The 25,555-nt window shown below is 40.8% G+C and overlaps 1 pseudogene; it reads right to left on the bottom strand.

The window, feature by feature from the left end:
* Positions 1-2,150: 2,150 nt before the first annotated feature.
* The window catches only part of LOC128070938 (protein Shroom2-like), a 42,457-nt pseudogene continuing 19,052 nt past the window's right edge, over positions 2,151-25,555 (bottom strand).

Below are 25,555 nucleotides of genomic sequence, written 5' to 3'. Positions count from 1 at the left end.
AGCTACTACTCAACACCATTTACAGTATTAAAGTCCACCAGAGACCATATGTAAGTGATTTAATTGACTGTCTTTAAATAAAACTTTACTGACAATAGCAGGATGGGGGCTGATTGTGGCCCATGGGCCCTGTATTGTGTTTGTTTTTGTGCTGGCTGTCCATCCTTTCTGCAAATGCACAGTGCCTTCAGGGAAGGAATTGCTATTTTGTATGTTGCTGCTGTATCCCCAAGGGCCTAGGCTAGTTTTTGGAGTTAAACAATGGCTGCTTTTTTGGTTTACTACCTGATTATAGGAATTTGAAATTGGTACTCAAGATGATATGTTCCCTGATGAAGGTCATATAATTAAGTCCCTTGGGTTTCAACTGGGATTGAAGAGATATTATCCATTGAGACCTTAACATAAAAGAGACTGGTGGGCACCAAGTTCTTTTGACATTGGATTTCATGACGGAGAGATAGCAAAGAGGTCCTGTTCAGTTTAGTTCAGTTGCTCAGTCATGTCCGACTCTTTGCAACCCCATGAATCGCAGCACGCCAGGCCTCCATGTCCATCACCAAATATGAGAGTTCACTTAGATTCACGTCCATTGAGTCAGTGATGCCATCCAGCCATCTCATCCTCTGTCGTCCCCTTCTCCTTCTGCCTCCAATCCCTCCCAACATCAAAGTATTTTCCAATGAGTCAACTCTTCTCATGAGGTGGCCAAAGTACTGGAGTTTCAGCTTTAGCATCATTCCTTCCAAAGAAATTCTAGGAGTGATCTCCTTCAGAATGGACTGGTTGGATCTCCAAGCAGTCCATGGAACTCTCAACAGTCTTCTCCAACACCACAGTTCAAAAGCATCAGTTCTTCGGTGCTCAGCCTTCTTCACAGTCAACTCTCACATCCATCCATACATGACTAATGGAAAAACCATAGCCTTGACTAGACAGACTTAAGTCGGCAAAGTAATATCTCTGCTTTTGAGTATATTATCTAGCTTGGTCATAACTTTTATTCTAGGGAGTAAGCGTCTTTTAGTTTCATGGCTGCAGTCACCATCTGCAGTGATTTTGGAGCCCAAAAAAATAAAGTCTGACACTGTTTCCACTGTTTCCCCACCTATTTCCCATGAAGTGATAGGACCGGATGCCATAATCTTCGTTTTATGAATGTTGATCTTGAAGCCAACTTTTTCACTCTCCTCTTTCACTTTTATCAATATGCTTTTTAGTTCCTCTTCACTTTCTGTCATAAGGTTGTTATCATTTGCATATCTGAGATTATTGATATTTCTCCTGGCAATCTTGATTCCAGCTTTTGTTTCTTCCAATCCAGCATTTCTCAGGATGTACTCTGCATATAAGTTAAATAAGCAGGGTGACAATATACAGCCTTGACATACTCCTTTTCCTATTTGAACCAGTCTGTTGTTCCATGTCCAGTTCTAACTGTTGCTTCCTGACCTGCATACAGATTTCTCAAGAGGCAGGTCAGGTGGTCTGGTATTCCCATCTCTATGAGAATCTTCCACAGTTTATTGTGATCCACACAATCAAAAGCTTTGGCATAGTCAATAAAGCAGAAATAGATGTTTTTCTGGAACCCTCTTGCTTTTTCCATGATCCAGAGGATGTTGGAAATTTGATCTCTTGTTCCTCTATCTTTCCTAAAACCAGCTTGAGCATCAGGGAGTTTATGATTCATGTATTGCTGAGACATGGCTTGGAGAATTTTGAGCATTCCTGGCATGTGAGATGAGTGCTATTGTGTGGTAGTCTGAGCATTCTTTGACATTGCCTTTCTTTGGAATTGGAATGAAAACTGACCTTTTCCAGTCCTATGGCAGCTGCTGAGTTTTCCAAATTTGCTGGCATATTGAGTGCAGCACTTTAACAGCACCATCTTTCAGGATTTGAAATAGTTCAACTGGAATTCCATTACCTCCACTTCTTTGTTCAAAGTGATACTTTCTAAGGCCCACTTGACTTCACATTCCAGGATGTCTGTAAAGAGGCCCAATTTTAGGACAGAAGACTCTCCCACAAAAGGATTCATATGCATGTCCAAATGTCAGTGTCCTACCCAACACAAATGACTTATTGTGCAGGACCAGGCCTGGGGTGGACCCAAGGGTCACCACCTGCCTCCTGCCAGCTCGTAATCATCTGGATTCTGGCCTCCCTAACTTTTTCACTGACAGGTTACGGTCCAAATCACTCCCTGAGTCATCTTCTCACTCCAGCTGCTCCTGCAGATCCTTCATCTTTATCAGCAGGTCTGCCACGGGGGCCGATGTGCTGTAGTAGGTGGAGTTGGTGGCTGAGGGTGCGGTCACCAGCAGGATGATCTCCTCCCGCCTGGAGAACCAAACAGCAGAACATCCACATTAGCTCTGATCATGTGCACAAAGATACACCTGAAACCTCGGCTGAGATTTGCAAATCGTGGGGCCATCAAAAAGTTACCAGCAAAAGAGAGAATACAGCCATGCAGAGACAGAGTGGGCTTCCCTGGTGGTCCAGTAGCTAAGACTGTGTCTTTCAACACAGGGGACAAGAGTTTGATCTCTTGGTTGGGAAGCAATGATCCCACATGCTATGGGGTATGCAAAAAAAAAAAAAAAAAAAAAAAAAAATCAACCAAGAAAAAAAAGAATGTGGCAAGGTAGGTACCTAAGCCAGAACTAGAAAGTGAAGTTTGTCAGCCAAGTCTGATTCTCTGTGAGCCCATGGACTGTAGACCGCCAGACTCCTCTGTCAATGGGACCTTCCAGGCAAGGATTCTGGAGTGGGTTGACATTGCCTTCTCCAGCGGATCTTCTTCAATCTAGGGATCTAACTTGGGTCTCCCGCATTGCAGGCATACTCTTTAAAATCTGAGCCATCAGGAAAGCCACTCAGAACTAGAACCCTCTGCCAAATGGCACTCAGGGCCCTGCCTGCAGGAGAGGAAGTTACAGATAGTTTTCTGCAGGGAAACCTGAGGTCTATGGGGAGCTGTCTGTTGCCACTGTCAGTGTGGCCACAAGCCCCAGGTTCAGCAGGCATCCTTCCACCAAAAGTCACATTTGCAGCCTCTGAGCCCCTGTCTGCTGTACTGCATTTGTGCTCTCACCTATGTTAAGTCAGTGATGCTTACTGATACCACGTGCACAAACAGGACAGATGTAGGCAGATGCACCTTTGTGGGCAGCTGACTGAATACAAGAGGCTAGAGAGGGTCTTTTACAAAAGAAAACTTGTGAAATTATTGGTCACTCAGTTGCATCCCACTCTTGGTGACCACCAGGGAGTATAGCCCACCAGGCTTCTCTGTCTGTGTGATTCTCCAGGCCAGAATACTGAAGTGGGTGGCCATTCCCTTCTCCAGTGGATGTTGCAAACCCAGGGATTGAACACAGTTCTCCCCCATTACAGAGCCTTTAAGCATCTGAGCCACCAGGGAAGCTTACCACCCACTACAGAATGAATTACAGCAAATTCACCCCCTTGGCTAAATACATAATAACAAAAGGACTTTAACAGAAGGCCTGTTTTGTAAGCATATATCCTTCATAGTCTTAAATTTCACTCCTCTGTAACAAGCTTCTGCACCTTGGCAACATTGACCTTTGGCATTGGACCGTTCTTTGTTGTTGGGGGTGTGGGGATAGTCCTGTGCCCTTGTAGGTCGATGAGCACCATCCCTGGCCTCCACTCTCCCATGGGAGACAACAAGAAACATCTCCCGACATTTTCAAGTGCCCTGAGGCGAGACAGCAGAGTAGGACCGCTGTCTTATAATAAAAGGACACATGGACATTGCTAGAAACATGTCTTTTCACATCTTTGCCCAACTGATGCCATTGTTCCAATAATGGACATTTAAATGAGAAAGTGTAAAATAAATAAATAAATAAATAAATCCCAAAGTGCCGAGCACTTATGGAGAAATCTGTCACCGGAAATCACGCATATAAGAGAAAAGATTAAAAAAATAGGTCCCTGGCCCCTTACCCTGGAAGCCCAAGAGGTAAAAATGCTCTCTGGGTAGGACAGAGGCAGAAGTGTCAGGGGTGGCCTACACACTTCTCCTCTACCATCCTAGGTGAGCCTAACTTAGGCAGCAACTTCCTCTGTTGCTGTGCTCCTTCCAGGAGGTGGTTGTCTTTGGGGAAAATGCTCTCCATAAGTTTCATGTGGTACTCATCCTCACACAGGGGTCCAGGATGTCTGCCAGTGAGTTATCCCTGCCCAGAGATCTCATGGGCCAACTCTTCTGACTTGAGTTAATTGGTGGTCCTGTGTTTGGGCTTCATGTAGCTGAGCCCTGGAGGGGAGGCCTGGCCGGCCTTGGCAGGAGGGCCCAGGGTGCCGAGGGGCTGAGGCTTGGGAACCTGGCAGCTGTAGGGGCAGAAGCATGAGTAGGACTGCTCTGATGTGCTGAGAATCTTGATCTGGTTCTGCTCGAGGCCACAGGGCAATGGAGGCATCTTGGGGATGGGCCATTGCCTAACAATTCTCCTCAGGCTGGCTATCCGAGTGAACTATCTTGATGAACATCATCTTCACCTTGGTGTTGTTTTCCCTCACCCACTCAATTCTGCCAAGATAAGGGTCGTTCACTGGAGACTTGGCATGCACCCAGCCATGGCTCATGATCAGAACTCAGATGAGCAAATCGGCTGGTCCTGGGGGGCATTCCAGACAGGGGAGCCTGACTCAAAGATGGGCCCATCCAGGTCACACATTCCAGGATGGGGAGAAGAAATCTAGAATTTCCTGCCCCTGGCCCTGCAACTTGAATCTCCTGACCCTCCTCTGCCTTAAGATGCTAAATTTCAGAAGAAAAATTTCAGCATCACACCCACATAAGAAAGCACAAGCAAAACTCCCTTTTCATTCCATTCTTTTCACTCCACATGTAGAAGCCTTTCCCACCTACTGGTGGCTTGAAGAGAAGTGGAAGTCCTTCAGTCTTGTCTGACTCTTTTCAACCCCATCCATGGGATTCTTCAGGCGTGAATACTGGAGTGGGTAGCCTTTCCCTTCTCCAGGGGATCTTCCCAGCCCAGCGATTGAACCCTGGTCTCCCATATTACAGGCAGATTCTTTACCAGTTGAGCCACAAGTGAACAGGTATTCAGCATGTATTTAAATCTCTACCCGAACACTCGCTTTGTGGGGAAACTTGATTGGGGGGTGGGGAGGGGGAAGCAATAGAAACAAATCCTCTGCAGCTTGTGATAGACTTTTAGACCAAGCAGGCCTTCAAGGTCATTTCTGAGCACAATTACCTCTCCTCTTGAAACACATGTAGACTGCCACATTCAGGAAGTTTGATGATCTGCTTCCTCTACATGAGAACAAACCGGGTCACATCCATTCCTGCTGAGAATTGGGACCCAGAGGACTGCAAGACTTGGTGTAGGCCAGGACTGGGCTCCTGTGCAGGCTCCTTCCATGTGAGTCTGGACAGGTCTGCCCACAGGGCCTGATCCCACGCAGCACCCAGTTCCAAGGGATCCCTCAGCCTGCATCTCTTTCTCTCTCTCTAGTTGCTCAGTCGTGTCTGACACATGTGACCCCCATGGACTGTTACCCACAAGGTTCCTCTGCCCATGGGATTCTCCAGGCAAGAATACTGGAGTGGGTTGCCATTCCCTTCTCCAGGGGATCTTCCTGACCCAGGAATGGAACCTGGGTCTGACTTACCTGATGGCTCAGATGGTAAAGTGTCTGCCTATAGTGCAGGGGACCCAGGTTTGATCCCTGAGTCGGGAAAATCCTCTGGAGAAGGAGATGGCAGCCCACTCCAGTATTCTTGCCTGGAAAATCCCATGGGCAGAGGAGGATGGTGCTGCAGTCCACGGGGTCACAAAGAGTTGGACATGACTGAGTGATTTCGCTTTCACTTTCTTCTCCTGCATTGGAGGCAGACTCTTCACTGACTGAGCTATGAGGAAAGCCCCTGCATGCCACTCTAGGTCTGATAAGCCACACTGCTCACACGGAGATTCTCATAGCCCGAGATACCTGAGGTGACTCAATGACCCTGAAGTAGCCCTCCTGGGTCCCTCCTCACAGACACACACTGCAAAACTGAAAACAGTCTCAAGGAAAACTTCTACCAACACTTTTGTGAGCTGTCAAATCTCAGGCTCATGCCTGTTACTAGGCATGGCCCCACCTTGTAACAAACATACAAACCAACCTTAGAATGTCCCAGATTTCAAAGGAAGATTCTTTGTTTTGGAATGGGAGTGGATTCATTTTTATTCAGAGTGCTTTTAAACTGTGATGTTGGAGAAGACTCTTGAGAGTCCTTTGGACTGCATGGAGATCCAACCAGTCCATCCTAAAAGAAATCATCCCTGAATATTCATTGGAAGGACTAATGCTGAAGCTGAAACTCCAATACTTGGGCCACTTGATGTGAAAAATCAACTCATTGGAAAGGACCCTGGTTTTGAGAAAGATGTAAGGCAGGAGAAGATGACATAGGATGAGATAGCTAGATGTATCACTCCCTTGATGGACATGAGTTTGGGTAAGCTGTGATAGTTGGTAATGGACAGGGAGGACTGGCATGCTACAATCCATGGGGTCCCAAAGAATCAGACACAACTGAATGACTGTACTGTACTGTAACCCTCGTGCTGACCCTCGTGCTGACCGAGGAAAATCGCCAGCAAGTTAAAAATCCAAGTGACCACTGGAGGAAGTGGGGGTTGGGAGGGTTCTCTCCATGTTAGTCCCAGGCTGCCAGAGGTGATGGGGGGTTGGGAGGGGGCGCGGGGATGAGGGGACTCATGTTCACACACAAGAATGATGCACGGGACCCTCCCACAGTTGCCGGGAGTCTTAAACAGGGCAAGAGAGTAGAGGCACTACCTAGCAATGTTCCCATCCTGGATGAGATGAAGAGGCTTGTCCTTCACCTTCTGCGGAGCAAACAGGCAAAGCTGAGTGCAAGATGTCCATGGGGGAAGTCTGCAGGGGCCAGAACTGGGCAGGAAGCAGTGCCTCCAGTCTGGGCCTGGCCACAGGGTCCCTGTACACTGCCTCTGAGCAGGCCACCGAGGTGCAGGCCCAGCCAAGCCTGCCCCCTGACAGCCAGAGCTCATGCCTGGGTGGCAGTGGCCACTGCAGAGAGGGTCTCCTTGCCAGCTGGGCAGAGCTCAGGGGCCCAGACACCTGCCTGCAAGTGGCTCCCAGTACCGGTAATCATGAGAAAGGGTGCCCACCTGGCCAGGGGCCTCCAGGGACAACTGGAGTCCTTCCCAGGAGCCACGGTGTTCAGAGGTTTGCCTGGCATCCCACGGTGCTCCTGGGCCATCTTCCACACGCTGGCCCATCTGCTGGTCTAGGGGAAGCAAGGGAGAAGAATGAGCCAAAAGTTCAGGGAACCTCTCTCCCTGGAACCTGACTATGCCCTTCTATCAAGGGCACGGATTATCTCCCTTCAGTGAATTTAAGGAATTAATCAACCCATGTCTGGGCATGCCAGTCCCCGCTGCAATTGCAAACAGGCAGACATCAGATGAAGACACACATTAGGCAGTACTCTGGCGTATCACACCAGAGAACAGGAGGTACACACATGGTGCACACATACATGGGCACACAAACTGCCATATGGGGGCAAAATACAATTCACACTAACATTAAACAAAAAAGGTGTGTGAAAATACTCAAACGGCGATATTGAGAAATACTTATTTCATAAACATTAAGAAAAAATGTCTGAAAATGCTGAAATGGTGATATGGAGAAATACTAATTTCACATTGCAAACTATTTTTATGGAACTATTAAAGGAAATTACCATATACAAAGAGATACAATCTTTTCAGACAGCAGCAGCAAATAAATTAACAAAACCTTTTAAACCAGCAGTCTGTAATAAAATAGCAGAAAAACAAAGACTGCTTGTTTTGGAAGCTACACCAAGGCATTGATCTTTTCATATTCTTATTAGACATTTGGATCAGGCAGGTAAAGAATCTGCCTGCAATGCAGAGGATAAAGAAGACATGGGTGAGGGCAAGTAAAGAATCTGCTTGCAATGCAAGATATCCAGGTTCAATCCCTGGGTTGGAAAGATCCCTTGGAGAAGGGAATGGCAACCCACTGCAGTATTCTTGACTGGAGAATCCCTAGCACAGAGGAGCTTGGTGGGCTACACAATCCATAGAGTCGCAAAGAGTGAGACACGACTGAGTAACTAACATTTTCACTTTTCATCCATTTCCATATCCACTGCTAGCTTACCCTCAGTTCAGTTCGGTTCAGTTGCTCAGTCAGAGGATGAGATGGCTGGATGGCATTGCCGACTCGATGGACATGAGTTTGAGTGAACTCCAGGAATTGGTTGGTAATGGAGAGAGGGACCTGGTGTGCTGTGATTCATGGGGTCACAAAGAGTCAGACATGGCTGAGTGACTGAACTGAAATGAACTGAACTATTTATATTTACTTTTATTTCCTTTACTTTGCACGGTGGATCATAGAGGATCCTTCTGTGATTTATGTCAGAGAGTGTTTTCCCTAAGTTTTCCTCTAGGAGTTTTATATATTCAGGTTTACAAGTGGTTGACCAGTTTTCCCAGCACCACTCATTAAATAGATGGTCTTTTCTTCATGATACATTCTTCCCTCCATTGTCAAAAATAATATGTCCATAGATGTGTGGATTTATTGCTGGGCTTTTTTTTTTTTTTTTTTAATGTTCCATTTATCTATATTTCAGTCTTTGTGCCAGTACCATACTCTTTTGATGACTGCAGCTTTGTAATGTAAGCTGAAATCAGGAAGGTTGATTCCTCTAGTTCCATTTTTCTTTCTCAAAACTGTTTTCAGTATTTAAGATTTTTTTGCACTTCCATACAAATTGTGAAATTATTCGTTCAAATTCTGGTAAAAAAGAAAAAACCTTTTGTAGCTTAGTAATTACTTTAAATTTAAGCAGAATAAATGCTCCAACCAAAAGACATAGACTTGCTGAATAGATACAAAAACAAGACCCATATTATGCTGTCTAGAAGAAACCAACTTCAGATGTAAAGACATATATAGACTGAAGGTCAGAGGATGGAACATATATTCTATGCAAATGGAAAGAAGAAAGCTGGAACAGCTATCCTCATACCAGAAAATCAGACCTAAAAATAAGAATACTTTAAGATATAAGGAAAGACACTACATAATGATCAAGGGATAAATCCAAGAGGAAGACATAACAATGCAAATATCTATGCACTGAACACCTTACTGCCAAATTCACAATTAAATTGAGGAAAGTAGGGAAAACCACCAGACCACTCAAGTAGGAATTAAATCAAATAACTTTACATTATACAGTGGAAATGACAATTAGATTCAAAGGAATAGATCCGATAGTCAAAGTACCTTGAAAACAATGGATGGAGGTGTGATCACTCACCTAGGGCCGGATATCCTGGAATTCAAAGTCAAATGGGCCTAAAACAAAATTGCTATGAATGAAGCTAGTAGAGATGATAGAATTCCATTTGAGCTATTTCAAATCCTAAAAGATGATTCTGTGGAAGTGCTGTACTCATATCATAGTAAATTTGGAAACTCAACTGTGGCCACAGGACTGGTAAAGGTCAATTTTCATTCCAATCCCAAAATAAGGCAATGCCAAAGAATGCTCAAATTAACGTGCAATTGTACTCATGTCACACGTTGGCAAAACAATGCTCAAAATTCTCCAAGCCAGGCTTCAACAGTATGTGATCTGTGAATTTCCAGATGTTCATTTTGAATTTAGATGAGCCAGAAGAACTAAACATTAAATTGCCAATATCCACTGCATTATCAAGAAAAAAAAAAAAAAAAAGAGAGAGAGAGAGTTAAAAAAAAAAAAAGAAAGAAAAAGAAATGCCTGTGTTATTGACTGTGCCAAATCATTAACTGTGTGGATCACAACAAACTGTGGAAAATTCTGAAGGTGATGGGAATGCCAGAACATCTGAACTGCCTCCTGAGAAATCTTTTGCTGGTCAAGAAGCAACAGGTAGAACTTGACATGGAACAACAGATTGGTTGCAAACTGGGAAAGGAGTGTAACAAGTCTGTATTTCATCACCATGTTTATTGATTGTAATCAAAGTACCTCATGCAAAATGCTGGGCTGGATAGAGCACAAGTTAGAATCAAGACTGCTGGGAGAAATATCAGTAAAATCAGGTATTCAGATGACACCATCCTTATGGCAAAAAACAAAGAAGAACAAAAGAGCCTCTTGTTGAAAATGAAAGGGAAAATGAAAATGTTGGTTTAAAACTCAATATTCACAAAACTAAGATCATGGCACCCGGTCCCCTGACTTCATGGCAAATAGGTGGATGCAGAAACAATGGAAACAGATACAGACTTTATTTGGTGGGTGGGGGTTGGGGGGGCGGATAACTGCAGATGGTGACAGCAGCCATGGTATTAAAAGACGCTTGCTTCTTGGAGGAAAAGCTTTGATTAAACTTGACAGCATATTAAAGAGCAGAGACATTACTTGCCAACAAAGGGCCTCATAGTCAAAAAATACCTTTTCCACTAATCATGTATGAATGTGAGAGTTGAACTATAAAGAAAGCTGAGTGCCTAAGAATTGATGCTTTTGAACTATAGTGTTGGAGAACAGTCTTGAGAGTCCTTTGAATAGCAAGGTGATCTAACCAGTCAATCCCAAAGCAATCAGTTCTGAATATTCATTGAAAGGACTGACACTGAAGCTTATGCTCCAATACATTAGCCACCTGATGTGAAAAACTAACTCATCTGAAAAGACCCTGATGCTGGGAAAGATTGAATACCAGCATAGAAGGGAACAAAAGGAGATGAGATGTTTGAGTAGCATCACTGACTCTATGCACATGAGTTTTAGCAAGCTCTGTGTGTTTGTGATGGACAGGAAAGCCAGGCATGCTGCAGTCCATGGGATTGTAGAGTCAGATACACCTGAGTGACTGAACTCAGTATTTAATCATGTATATGTACCACAACTTCTTTATCCATTCATCTATCAATGGACACATACATTGCTTCCATGTCAGCCTATTGTAAATAGTGCTTCAGTGAAAAATGAGATACATGTGTCTCTTTCAATTTTGGTTTCCTCAGGTTATATGCCTAGGAGTGGGATTGGTCATGCAGTGGTTTTATTTCTAATGTTTTAAGGAATCGCTATACCAACTTCCATATTGACTGTATCAATTTGCATTTCCACAAACAATGGAAGAGGGTTCCGTTTACTTCACAATGTCTCCAGCATTTATTGTTTGTACACTTTTTGATGATGAGCATTCTGACTCTTGTGGGATGATATCTCATTGTAGTTTTGATGTGAATTTCTACAGTAATGAGTGATATTGAGCATTTTTCATGTGGTTGGTCATGTGTTCATCTCTGAAGAAAAGACATACATTTTCTTTGAAGAAAAGTCTGTTTATGTCTTTTTCCCACTTTTTTTATTTTCTCACATTTGATTGGGTTGTTTCTTTTTCTAGAATTGATTTGTATGAGATGCACATATATTTTGGAAATGAATGGTGAGTAAATTAATACCAAATAAATTTGTTTCATTTGCTATAATTTCCCCCCATTCTGAGGGATCTCTTTTCACCTTGCTTATAGTTTCCCTAGCTGTGAAAAAGGATTTAAGTTTAATCAGGTCTCACTTGTTTACTTCTGTTTTTATTTTCACTACTCTAGAATGTGGGTCAAAAAGGACCTTGTTTTGATTTATATCATCGAATGATCTGCCTTGGTTTTCCTCTAAGAGTATTATAGCTTGGTGTTAGGGAGTGTTCTAATTTCATTTCTTTATGTATAGCTGTCCAGTTTTCCCCACACCACTTATTGAAGAGGCTGTCTTTGCCCATTGCATATTCTTGCCTCTTTTGTCAAAAATAAGGTACTCATAGGTAGATGGGTTTATGTCTGGCCATTCTATCTTGTTCTCGATAATTGTAGCTTTGTAGTATAATTTGAAGTCAGAAAGCTTGATTCATTCAGCTCCATTGTTCTTTCTCAAGACTGCTTTGACTATTCGGGGTCTTTCATGTTTCCATATGAGTTGTGAAATATTTTGTTCTACTGCTGTGGAAAAAAATGCCATTGGTAGTTTGATTGGTGTTGCAATGAATCTGTAAATTGCATTTGGTAGCATAGATGTTTTCATAATATTGATTCTTCCTACCCTGGAATATAGAACATCTCTCCATCTGTTTATGTTGTCTTTGATTTCTTTCATCCATGCTTTATTTCTTTCATCCATGCTTGACTTCTGGAAAAGGCATACATTTCTTTGGATGGGCCTTTGTCAGAAAAGTAATGTCTCTGTTTTTTAATAGGCTGTCTAAGTTGGTCATAGAAGCTCCTTGATTGCTTCCAAGGAGGAAATGTATTTTAATTTCATGGCTACAGTCACCATCTGTGGTCATTTTGGAGCCCAAGAAAATAAAGTCTGTCACTCTTTCCATTCTTTCCCCACCTATTTGCCATGAAGTGATGGGACCGGATGCCATGTTCTTAGTTGCTGTTTTGTTTTTTGTTTTTTTTTTATTGTTTTTTTGTTTTTTTTTTAACGTTGGTGTTTAAGCAGGTTTTTCACTCTCTTTCACTTTTATCAAGAGGCTCTTTAGTTCCTCTTCACTTTCTTCCATAAGGATGGTGTCATCTTCTTATCTCATGTTATTGTTATTTCTCCTGACAATCTTAATACAGCTTGTCCTTTATTCAGCCTTGCATTTCACTTTAGCTACTCTGTGTATATGTTAAAAAAACAGGGTGACAATATACACATGACCTAGCAATGTAATTTTTGGATATATATTTTAAAAGACTGTGTTAATTAAAAAGACACATATACCCCCATGTCCCTTGAAGCACACAATTCACCAAGACATGGAAGCAATCTAAATGGCCATCAGAGGATAGAAGAATGGATGAAGATGTGGTATGTATGTGGTAAAGATGTAGTGTGTACCACATACATAGATGCTGAGAGAGGGCAGACAGACTGAAACAATTACAGAAAACTAATCAATCTAATCACATGTACCATAGCCTTGTCTAACTCAGTGAAACTATGAACCATGCCATGTGCCTTGCTTCAAGGTGGAGAGGTCTGACAAACGAGGCCCACTGGAGAAGGCAATGGCAAAGCACTTCAATATTGTTGCCTTGAAAACCCCATTAACAGTATGAAAAAGCAAAACGATAAGACACACTGAAAGATTAACTCCCCAGGTTTGTAGGTGCCCAGTATACTCCTGGAGATCAGTGGAGAAATAAATCCAGAAAGAATGAAGAGATGGTACCAATGCAAAAACACCATGCTGTCGATGTGACTGGTGATGGAAGCAAGGTCTGATGCTGTAAAGAGCAATATTGCATAGAAACCTAGAATGTTAGGTCCATGAATCTAGGCAAATTGAAAGTGGTCAAACAGGAGATGGCAACAGTGAACATAGATATTTTAGGAATCAGCAAACTAAAATGGACTGGAATGGGTGAATTTAACTCAGTTGCCTTAGAAGAAATGGAGCAACCATCATAATCAACAAAAGAGTCTGAAATACAGTACTTGGATACAATCTCAAAAACGACAGAATGATTTGTGTTCATTTCCAAGGCAAGCCATTCAATATCACAGTAATCCAAGTATATGCCTCGACAATTAATGCTGAGGAAGCTGAATTTGAACAGTTCTATGAAGCCTTACAAGACCTTTAGAACTAACTTCAGAAAAAGATGTCCTTTTCATTATAGGGACTGGAATGCAAAAGTAGAAAGTCAAGAAACACCTGGAGTAACAGAGAAATTAGGCCTTGGTGTACAGAACTAAGCAGGGCAAAGGCTAAAAGAGTTTTGCCAAGACAATGCACTGTTCATCACAAGCACTCTCTTGCAGCAACACAAGAGAAGATTCTACACATGGACATCACCATAGATGGTCAACACTGAAATCAGATTGATTACATTCTTTGGATCCAAAGAAAGAGAAGCTATATACAGTCAGCAAAAACAAGGCCAGGAGCTGACTGTGGCTCAGGTAATGAACTCTGTATTACAAAATTCAGACTTAAATTGAAGAAAAGAGGGAAAACGAATAAATCACTCAGGTATGACCTAAATCAAATCCCTATCAATTATACTCGGAAGTGAGAAATAGACTTAAGGGACTAGATTTGATAAACAGAGTGCCTGATGAACTATAGACAGAGGTTTATGACATTGTACAGGAGACAGAGATCAAGACCATTTCCAAGAAAAAGAATGGCAAAAAAGCAAAAGACTGCCTCAGGGGGCCTTATAAATAACTGTGAAAGGAAGAAAATGGAAAAGCAAATGAAACAAGGAAAGACACACCCATTTGAATGCAGAGTTCCAAAGAATAGTAAGGAGGGAGAAGAAAGTTTTCCTTAGTGATCAGTGCAAAGAAATATAGGAAAACAATAGAATGGGAAAGACTAGAGATCTTTTCAAGAATATTAGAGATACCAAGGGAACATCTCATGCAAATATGGGCTCAGTAAAGGACAGAAATTATATGGATCTAACAGAAGCAGAAGATACTAAGAAGAGGTGGCAAGAATACAGAGAAGAACTGTACAAAATAGATCTTCATGACCCAGATTGATTATCATGCATGTGTGATCAGTCACCTAGAGCCAGATATCCAGAAATGTGAAGTCAAGTGGTCCTTAGGAAGCATCACTATGAACAAAGCTAGCGGAAGTGATAATATTCCAGTTGAGCTATTCCCAATCCTAAAAGGCGATGTTGTGAAACTGTTGCATACAATATGCTAGCAAAATTTGAAAACTCAGCAGTGGCGATGGCACTGGGAAAGGTCAGTATTCATTTCAATTCCAAAGACAAGCAATGCCAAAGAATGCTCAAACTGCAACACAATTGCTCGTATCTGGCATACTAGTAATGATCAAAATTGTCCAAGCCAGGCTTTCCATTTATGTTTATACAGATTGCTGGCTGTATCCCCCACACTCTGTGCCTCCTAGTCTTCAAGTGCTGTGTTGCCCCCCCTCCCCCACCACTGGCAACCAGTAGATTGTTCTCTATTTCTGTAAGCCTCCATGTTAAATTTACTAATTTGTGACATTTTTAGATTCAAAAAGTGATATAATACAGTATTGGTCTTTTTCTGTCAAAGTTGCTTTACTCAGTATTATACCTTCCATGTTGCTGCAAACGACAATATTTTATTCTTTTTATGGCTGAGTAGTATTCCACAGGTCTTCTTGGTGGCTCAGTGGAAAAGAATCTTCCTGTCAATCAGGAGTTATGGGCTCAATCGCTAAGTAAGGAAGATCCCTTGGGAAGGAAATGAAAACTCACTGAAGTATTATTGCCTGAATAATTCCATGCGCAGAGAGCCTGGAGGGGTATATTACATGGGGTTGCAAAGAGGAGGACACGACTTAGAAATGGAACAATGAGTGTCCCATAGTACATTTATGACACATTCTTATCAATTCATCTTACTATCATCTGATGGCCATTGAGGTTACTTCCATGTCATGGTGAATGATGTATTTAAAAGAACTTTGGGGTGCACGTGTTTTTTAATTAAGGTTTTGTGCGTTAATTTTAATATATATCCAATAATGAATCGTTAGCTCATGTGTTGTTCACTTTTTAGGTTTTTTTTTTTCCACTTTTTAGCTTTTTGAGAAATCTCCATAACGAAAACAACCATTATTTCACTCCTGTGGATGACCTTTTAGAAAGTAAAATTGAGATTTTGAGGCTATTAGTTCCTGACAGCATATTTTGAGGTGTAATAAACAGTAGTATGAGGTAGGTGCACTAGGGAAAATTTCTTTGTATGCCGTTTTAGCAAATGGTGGACTTGCCTGATTGTTTAGACGGTAAAGCGTCTGCCTTCAATGCAGGAGACCCAGGTTTAATCTCTGGGTCGGGAAGATCTCCTGGAAAAGGAAATGGCAACACACTCCAATATTCTTGCCTGGAAAATCCCATGGATGGAAAAGCCTGATAGGCTGCAGTCCATGGGGTCACAAAGCATCAGACACGACTGAGCAAATTCATTTTCACTTTAGCAAATGGTACTGTAACCCCACAAATGACACGGCTCTCCAGCTAAGTTCCCACCTCTGCACTCACACAGAGAAACACCAAGTCCTCTTCCTCTCCTCCCATGGGTAGTGTATCTTTGGGGATCACTCTGAACCCAGTTCTTACCACTACTTTCTTGCCAACTGGATCCTCTGGTCTCACCTTCAACACACCAGGAACATTTCCCTCTCTCTTCACACACTTATCCCTTCCTGCCAACTCTGCCACCCGCTATCTAAATGAGAGCTCAGAGACACACATAACTTCATTCAGGTTGAATTTATTTAATTTTCATTATTAACGTATGGTGTTGGTAAAAGATTCAAAGTCTGATATGTTGGCCATTCCTTAGTGGCGAGACCCCCCAATATTTCTGAGGCCTCAAGCCAAGCTATGATCTCACTGGCTGCCCACTGGTCCAGCTGGAGTGGCAGGGGTCTTCACGACCTCTGGGACCTCCTCTAGTTCGTTCTGATTCAGCTCTTCATTCACCATGGGGCACTGTCTACAGAGTTTTGGGCCTCTTATTTTCTTAAGTTTCTCTGAGATGGGAGTTTTGGGGAAGATTTCTTGGTCAGCTTTTCTTGTATTTACTTATTCATCCTCATGGTTACCCTGGCCACCTGGATAAAACAAGAAAAGGAGTTAATAATGGCTTTGGTTTGGGGAAGAGGGTGATGATGTTTGGAATTGAAAGATTGAGGGGAAGGGGTGTGGGCAGAGAAGGGGTATGTGCCATGCAATATCAGGGGAGGAGGTCTTATGCGGGTGCTATCAATGGGCCAGAGCAGCTTGGGTGGATTCAGCTCACTTTGACACTTCTTTTGGGCTTTAGTTGGTAAAAGATCTTCTTTTGCTCCTTGGTATCTGGAGTCAACTATTCCATAATAGCTCTAGAGCCTTGTGATTTCACAATCATCTTAGTCATTTTTAAGACTCGCAGTTGTCTGCTCCAGAGCCCCAGAGCAGCCCTATATATAACACTCCCTAGGGGGCCACACTCTTATGCTTTGTGAGGTCATATATGCAGGGCAGGAAGTAACAGTTAGAACTGGACATGAAACAACAGACTTGTTCTAACTAGGAAAAGGAGTACGTCAAGGCTGTATATTGTAACCCCGCCTATTTAACTTCTATGCAGAGTACATCATGAGAAACGCTGGATTGGAAGAAACACAAGCTGGAATCCAGATTGCCCGGAGAAATATCAATAACCTCAGATATGCAGATGACACCACCTTTATGGCAGAAAGTGAAGAGGAGCTAAAAAGCCTTTTGATGAAAGTCAAAGAGGAGAGTGAAAAAGTTGGCTTAAAGCTCAACATTCAGAAAATGAAGATCATGACATCTGGTCCCATCATTTAATGGGAAATAGACGGGGAAACAATGGAAACAGTGTCAGACTTTATTTTTGGGGGCTCCAAAATCACTGCAGATGGTGATTGCAGCCATGAAATTAAAAGATGCTTACTCCTTGGAAGAAAATTTATGACCAACCTAGATAGCATATTGAAAAGCAGAGACATTACTTTGCCAACAAAGGTTCGTCTAGTCAAGACTGTTGTTTATCCAGTGGTCATGTATGGATGTGAGTGTTGGACTGTGAAGAAAGCTGCATGCCAAAGAATTGATGCTTTTGAACTGTGGTGTTGGAGAAGACTCTTGAGTTTCCCTTTGACTGCAACGGAATCCAACCAGTCCATTCTAAAGGAGGTCAGCCCTGATAATTTTTTGGAGGAAATGATGCTAAAGCTGAAACTCCAGTACTTTAGCCACCTCATGTGAAGAGTTGACTCATTGGAAAAGACTCTGATGCTGGGAGGGATTGGGGGCAGAAGGAGAAGGGGACGATAGAGGATGAGATGGCTGGATGGCATCCCTGACTGGATGGACGTGAGTCTGAGTGAACTACGGGAGTTGGTGATGGACAGGGAGGCCTGGCATGCTGCGATTCATGGGCTTGTAAAGCATCAGACACAACTGAGCGACTGAACTGAAGTGAACTGATGATGTCAAACAGTGTTCTAATTTCATTCTCTCGAATGTATCTGTGCAGTTTTCCTGGCACCAATTATTAAACAGACTGTCTGTTCTCCTTGTATTTTTGAGCCTCCTTTGCAATAGATTAGGTTACCATAGGTGTATAGATTTAATCTTTGGGCTTTCCTTCTTGAACTATTGATCTATATTTGTGGTTTTGTTCCAATATCATACTGTATTGTTTATTGTAGCTTTGGAATACAGTCTGTCATCATGGAACCTGATTCCCACAGCTCTGCTTTTATTTCTCAAAATTGCTTTGGCTAATTGGGGTGTTTTTTGTTCCTATACAAATTGTAAAACATTTTTCTAATTTTCTAACATTTTCTAATTCTGTGAAAAATGCTACTGGTATTTGATAAGGATTTTACTGATTCTGTGGATTCCTTTGGTTAGTATAATAATTTTCACCATATTCATTCTTCCCATTCACAGACATGTTATATCTCTCCATTTGTGTCTTTCTTTTTTTTTTTTTTTTTTTTTTTTCATTATGGTTTACTGAGTGCAGGTCTTCGGCTTCCTTAGGTGGGTTCATTCTTAGTTATTTAAACCTTTTTTTTTTTTTTTTTAAATTGTGATGGCAAATGGGATTCTTTCCTTAATTTCATTTTCTGATTTTTCTTTGTTAATGTATAGGAATGCACAAGATTTCTGTGCATTAATTTTATATCCTGCAACCTTCCAAAATTAATTGGTTAGTTGTATTAGATTTCTGGTGGCATCTTTATGAATTTCTTTATATACTAAAATGTCCTATGCATAGAGTCACTGTGTTACCTCTTTTGCAATTTGGATTCATTTTATTTATTCTTATAATTGCCAAGATTACTACTTCCAAAACTATACTGCATAATAGTGTAAAGAGTGAGGATATTTGTCTTGTTCCTGATCTTAAAACACTTTCAGTTTTTCATCATTAAGAATGATATTTCCTGTTGATGTTTGTTATACATGGCCTTTATTTTGTTGAGGCATGTTCCCACTATTCCCAATGTCTGGAGACTTTCTATCATTTTAAATCGTTTAGAATTTTGTCAACATATTGTCTTCCAGAGTCCAGCTCCAGCAGCATGGATTCAAACTGAAGGGATGAACAGTGTCAGTGAGAAACAGCAGCCTTTCAGGTTTTTTTTGTTTTGGTGTTTTTTTTTTTTTTTTTTTTTGGACTGCCTGTTTATTTCAAGCTTATGATTCTCTTTTACACTTTTACAAAAGCATCAGGTCAGAGGTTTGATATTTTTAGTTCCCAGAGACCCAGATTTATTTTTCTCCAAAAATCATTGTTGCCCCTCAAAAGGAGTTCCTTCCTCAGCGATTCTCTTGTCTACTTTTTCTCATGTGTCCTTGTGAATATACTGTAACTAATGCTAATGTCTGGGCTGCATACCACATTCCTCAGTTTAATTCTTGTCTTTCTAAGTCCTGTTTTCCTCTAGTATCCTAAGCTCACTATTTCTAAGAAAGGGCTTCAAGCTATAAATATCTCTAAAGTCCCTAATCTCTATAAGCTATAGTAGAATATGCTAACATTACAGTATCCCTTAAATCTTAGCTTCTAACTATTTTAATGATTCTGAACCCCAAATTCAGCAAACTCCTTTGCCATAAATTCTTTCCTTACAAATAGGCTTCAGATAGGAATCCCACCCATGGTCTCAAGCTACAGCCTCAGTGCTCACCATGGAACACTCTTTTGTGAAAGTCCTTGAACAAATGTCAGTGATTAATTTTATGAATTATTCTTTGAGCACAGCTGCAGAAGGCTTTATGCCTTCTCATGCTCCTCTCAAAAACAATAAGCACCTTAAAATTCTCTTCAGTCAATTCAGCCAAAGAAAGGGAAAAAAAAAAAAAAAAAAAAGTCAGAATCACAAAGCCTAACTCCTTCATTCCAGATCTGTGCCTATGGAACAAAGGGAGGGGATTTAGGGCTGTGCCTCTGTTTTGTCAGTAATGCCTAACACAGCTCCCAACAATTGTCTGCATCTATTGAGGTGATCAGATGGTTTTTATTCATCACGTCATTAGCACTGCAACCTCAGATTGCTTAATTTGCATGTACTGAGGAATTATTGCATCCCTTTAATAAATCTCACTTGATCATGGTGTATGATCCTTTTAATTAATTGTTTGATTCTATTTGCTAGTATTTTGATGAGGATTTTTGAGTCCTTTCTTCATTGGTGATAGTGGCCTGTAAGTTTCCTTCTCTGTGATATTTGTCTGATTTTGGTATCAGGGTGATGATGGCCTCCTAGTACGAGTTTGGGAATGTTTCTCTTTTGCAGCTTCTTGGAAATACTTGAGAAGATGTTAGATGTTAGTCGTTCTCTAAATCTTTGATAGAAATGTCTTTGAACCCATCTGTCCCTGGACTATTTTTTTTTTAATTGGAGGATTGGTTTCTTTTTTTTTTTTAATAGCTGACATTTTTATTTTTGCTTATTCAAAGTATCACACCTTCAAATATCATTATGATATCATATTGAAGTTTGGCATTAAAACAAGAAAATTAATTTTTAATAAAATATTTAATTATTCATATCATTATTTCTTGTATTATCCAATAAATAGTTGTCACTAATTAGACTTATTATCACCATTATATTTTGATCAGTTTCATATTGTTTCTGCTTTGAAGGACATATCATATCCTTTTTTATTTTTATTTTTTTATTTTTTTGGTAATAATTTTTTTTCCCTTTATTTTAATTTACAATACTGTATTGGCTTTGCCATACTTTGACATGAATCAACCATGGGTGTACATGCGTTCCCAAACATGAACCCCCCACCCACCTCCCTCCCCATAACGTCTCTCTGGGTCATCACCGTGCACCAGCCCCAAGCATGCTGTATCCTGCGTCAGACATAGACTGGCCATTCGATTCTTGCATGATAGTATACATGTTACAATGCCATTCTCCCAAATTATCCCACCCTCTCCCTCTCCCTCTGAGTCCAAAAGTCCATTATACACATCTGTGTCTTTTTTGCTGTCTTGCATACAGGGTCGTGATTGCCATCTTTCTAAATTCCATATATATGTGTTAGTATACTGTATTGGTGATTTTCTTTCTGGCTTACTTCACTCTGTATAATAGGTTCCAGTTTCATCCATCTCATTGGAACTGATTCAGATGTATTCTTTTTAACAGCTGAGTAATACTCCATTGTGTATATGTACCACAGCTTTCTTATCCATTCATCTGCTGATGGACATCTAGGTTGTTTCCATGTCCTGGCTATTATAAACAGTGCTGCGATGAACATTGGGGTACATGTGTCTCTTTCAATTCTGGTTTCACCGCTACTATTCAACATAGTTTTGGAAGTTTTGGCCACAGCAATCAGAGCAGAAAAAGAAATAAAAGGAATCCAAATTGGAAAAGAAGAAGTAAAACTTTCACTGTTTACAGATGACATGATCCTCTACATAGAAAACCCTAAAGACTCCACAAGAAAATTACTAGAGCTAATCAATGAATATAGTAAAGTTGCAGGATATAAAATCAACACACAGAAATCCCTTGCATTCCTAATTGGAGGATTGGTTTCTAAATCACTTTTTTTTTCTTTTCTTATTATGTACTTATTATCTTTTTTTTTTAAATTTTGATTTTTACTTTATTTTACTTTACAATACTGTATTGGTTTTGCAATACATTGACATGAATCTGCCACGGGTGTACATGAGTTCCCAATCCTGAACCTCTCTTCCACCTCCCACCCCAAATCATCTCTCTGGGTCATCCCCATGCACCACCTTCAAGCATCCTGTATCCTGTATCAAACCTAGACTGCCAATTCATTTCTTACATGATAGTATACATGTTTCAGTGCCATTCTCTCAAATCATCCCACCCTCTCCCTCTCCCTCAGAGTCCAAAATTCCGTTCTATACATCTGTGTCTCTTTTGCTGTCTCGCATACAGGGTTATCATTGCCGTCTTTCTATATTCCATATATATGTGTTAGTATACTGTACTGGTGTTTTTCTTTCTGTCTTACTTCACTCTGTATAATTGGCTCCAGTTTCATCCATCTCATTAGAACTGATTCAAATGTATTCTTTTTAATGGGCTGAGTATGACTGCACTGTATCTTGTTGCTGCTTGAGCTTATCTCTTGTTGGATGAGTAGGGGCTACTCTTGACTTCTCATTACTTCTCATTTTCTTGTTGTGTAACGTGGGCTCTAGGCACACAGGCCTCAATAGTTGCAGCTCTCAGGCTCTATAGCAAGGGTTAGCTGCACCACAACTGAAGAAACATTATATTCTTTTTTTTTTCATTCTGTTCCATTATAGATTATTATATGTAGTGTCCATTTTATACGTATATGTCAGTCAGTTTAGTTCAGTCACTCAGTCGTGTTTGGCTTTTTGTGACCCCCCATGGACTGAAGGATACCAGGCCTCCCTATTCATCACTAACTCCCCATACTTGTTCAAACTCAGGTCCATCAATTGGATGATGCCATGCAACCATATCATCCTCTGTCATCCCCTTCTCCTCCTGGCTTCAGTCTTTCCCAACATCAGGGTCATTTCCAATGAGTCATTTCATCACATTAGATGGCCAAAATATTGGAGTTTCAGCTTCAGCTTCAGTCCTTCCAATGAATATTCAGGACTGATTCATTTAGGATTGACTGGTTGAAGCTCCTAGGATTGACTGGTTTGAGTTCCTTGTAGTCCAGAATATTTGTGGGTAAGAATAAATATTTATTCTTCTCTGCATTCTGGAGAAGGAAATGGCACCTCACTCCAGAACTTTTGTCTGGAGAATCCTATGGCGGGGGAGCCTGGTAGGCTGCAGACCATAGGGTCTAGAGTTGGAAAACACTAAGTGACTTCACTTTCACTTTTCACTTTCATGCATTGGAGAAGGAAATGGCAACCTACTCCAGTGTTCTTGCCTGGAGAATCCGAGGGACGGAGTAGCCTGGTGGGCTGCCATCTATGGGGTTGCACAGAGTCGGACACCACTGAAGCGACTTAGCAGCACTAACAGCAGCAACCCTCTGGTGGAGAAATAGAAGAATGCTTATGAATAAAATTTATAAAATCCAGATGTATTCTTCACATATTGGAAAATATATTGTATAGATTTATTAAATATTGATACATGCTCACAAAAGAAAATGTAAAGTTTCCAAAAAAAAAAAAAAAAAGAATACAAAGAAAGAAAAAATCATTAACGATCTCACTTTAACATTGGCTCAGAATTCTAACTACCTGGGACAGGAGATGAGGGTGTACTAGTTCTTTTAATATAAGATCATCTTTTCTGCTGTTCAAATGCTAACATTCAACTTGGTTTTGATACTTAATTATTGCTTTGTTTGCTTATTTTAAGCATTTAGTTTTACAAATACCTAATAATTGGATCCCCTGTTTAGACACAGTATCATTCCATGTTCTGTTTTTCTGTTTTTCCATTTTTGTCATGAATACAAAATATTGCCCATCTGGGCTATGGCATATAGTGCTGCAATTAACACTGGAGTGCATATATCATTTGGAATTGCTGTTATCTCCAGAAATATGCCCTGGAGTGGTGTTACTGGGTCAAATGGTAATCATTTTTTTTTTTAGTTTTCTAAAGAGCTGCCCTAATAGTTATATAGTGGCTCTACCAGATTACATGTCCACTGACAGAGCAAGAGGGTTCCTTGTTCACTACAAACACTCCAGAAATCATTGTTTGTAGAATTGTTGATGATGGCTATTCAGACTGTTGTGAGTATTACCTTATTGTAGTTTTGGTGTGCATTTCTTTAATAAAAAGTGATTATGAGCATGTTTTCTTGTGTTGTTTCAGCATCTGTATGTCGTCTTTAGAAAAATGTCTATTTATATCTGCCCATTTTTTATCAATTTTTTTTTTTTTTTAATAGTGGCCTGCATTAGCTGTTTGTATACTTTGGAGAATACTGCCCTGATTACTAATGAGGCTCATGATGTTGTACAGGAGGCAGTGATCAATATCATTGCCAAGAAAAAGAAATGCAAAAAGGCAAAATGGTTCTCTGAGATGGCCTTACAAATAGCTGAGAAAAGAAGAGAAGCTAAAGGCAAAGCAGAAAGGGAAAGATATACCCATTTGAATGCAGAGTTCCAATGAATAGCAAGGAGAGACAAGAAGCCCTTCCTCAATGATTAATGCATAGAAATAGATGAAAAAAACAGAATGGGAAAGACTAGAGATCTCTTCAGGAAACTTACAGATACCAAGGGAACATTCCATGCAAAGATGAGCACAATAAAGGAAAAAAACTTTTGGATCTAAAAGAAGCAGAAGATATTAAGAAGAGGTGGTAAGAATACACAGAACTATACAATAAAGATAACCACGAAGGTGTGATCACTCACCTAGAGCCAGACATCCTGGAATCCAAAATCAAGCTGGCTTCAGGAGGCATCATTATGAACAAAGTCAGTGGAGGTAATGGAATTCCAGCTGAGTTATTTAAAATTCTAACAGAGGATACTGTGAAAGTGCTGCACTCAATATGTCAGCAAATCTGGAAATCTCAGCAGTGGCCACAGGACTGGAAATGGTCAGTTTTCATTTCAACCCCAAAGAAAGGCAATGCCAAATAATGTTCAGACTATCACACAATTGCACGCATCTCACAGCTAGTAAAGTAATGCTCAAAATTCTCCAAGCCAGGTTTCAGAAATACGTGAAATGAAATTTCAATACATGAAATTCCAGATGTTTAAACTCGTTTTAGAAAAGGCAGTGGAACCAGAGATCAAATTGCCAGCATCTGCTGGATCATCAAAAAAGCAAGGCAGTTCCAGAGAAACATCTATTTCTGCTTTATTGACTATGCCAAAGCCTTTGACTGTGTGGATCACATTAAACTGTGGAAAATTCTGAAAGAGATGGGAATACCAGACCACCTGACCTCCCTTTGAGAAATCTGTATGCAGGTCAGGAAGCAACAGTTAGAACTGGACATGGAACAACAGACTGGTTCCAAATAGGAAAATGAGTGTGTCAAGGCTGTATATTGGTACCCTGCTTATTTTGGGCTCCAAAAATCACTGCAGATGGTGACTTCAGTCATGAAATAAAAAGATGCTTACTCCTAGGAAGAAACATTATGTCCATCGTAGATAGCATATTAAAAAGAAGAGACATTACTTTGTCAACAATGGTTCGTCTAGTTAAATATACGGTTTTTCCAGACATGAGCACTGAAAAATTGATGCTTTGGGACTGTGGTGTTGAAGAAGACTCTTGAAAGTTCTTTGGACAGCAAGGAGATCTAACTAGCTCATCCAAAAGGATATCAGTACTGAATATTCATTGAAAGCACTGGTGCTAAAGCTGAAACTCCACTATTTTGGACACCTTATTGAACTGACTAATTGTAAAAGACCTTGATGTTGGGAAAGATTGAA

The sequence above is a fragment of the Budorcas taxicolor genome, chromosome Y (genome assembly GCF_023091745.1).
Source record: "Budorcas taxicolor isolate Tak-1 chromosome Y, Takin1.1, whole genome shotgun sequence".
In the NCBI taxonomy this organism is placed as follows: domain Eukaryota; kingdom Metazoa; phylum Chordata; class Mammalia; order Artiodactyla; family Bovidae; genus Budorcas; species Budorcas taxicolor.
This window is presented reverse-complemented; position numbering and strand designations above follow the sequence as displayed.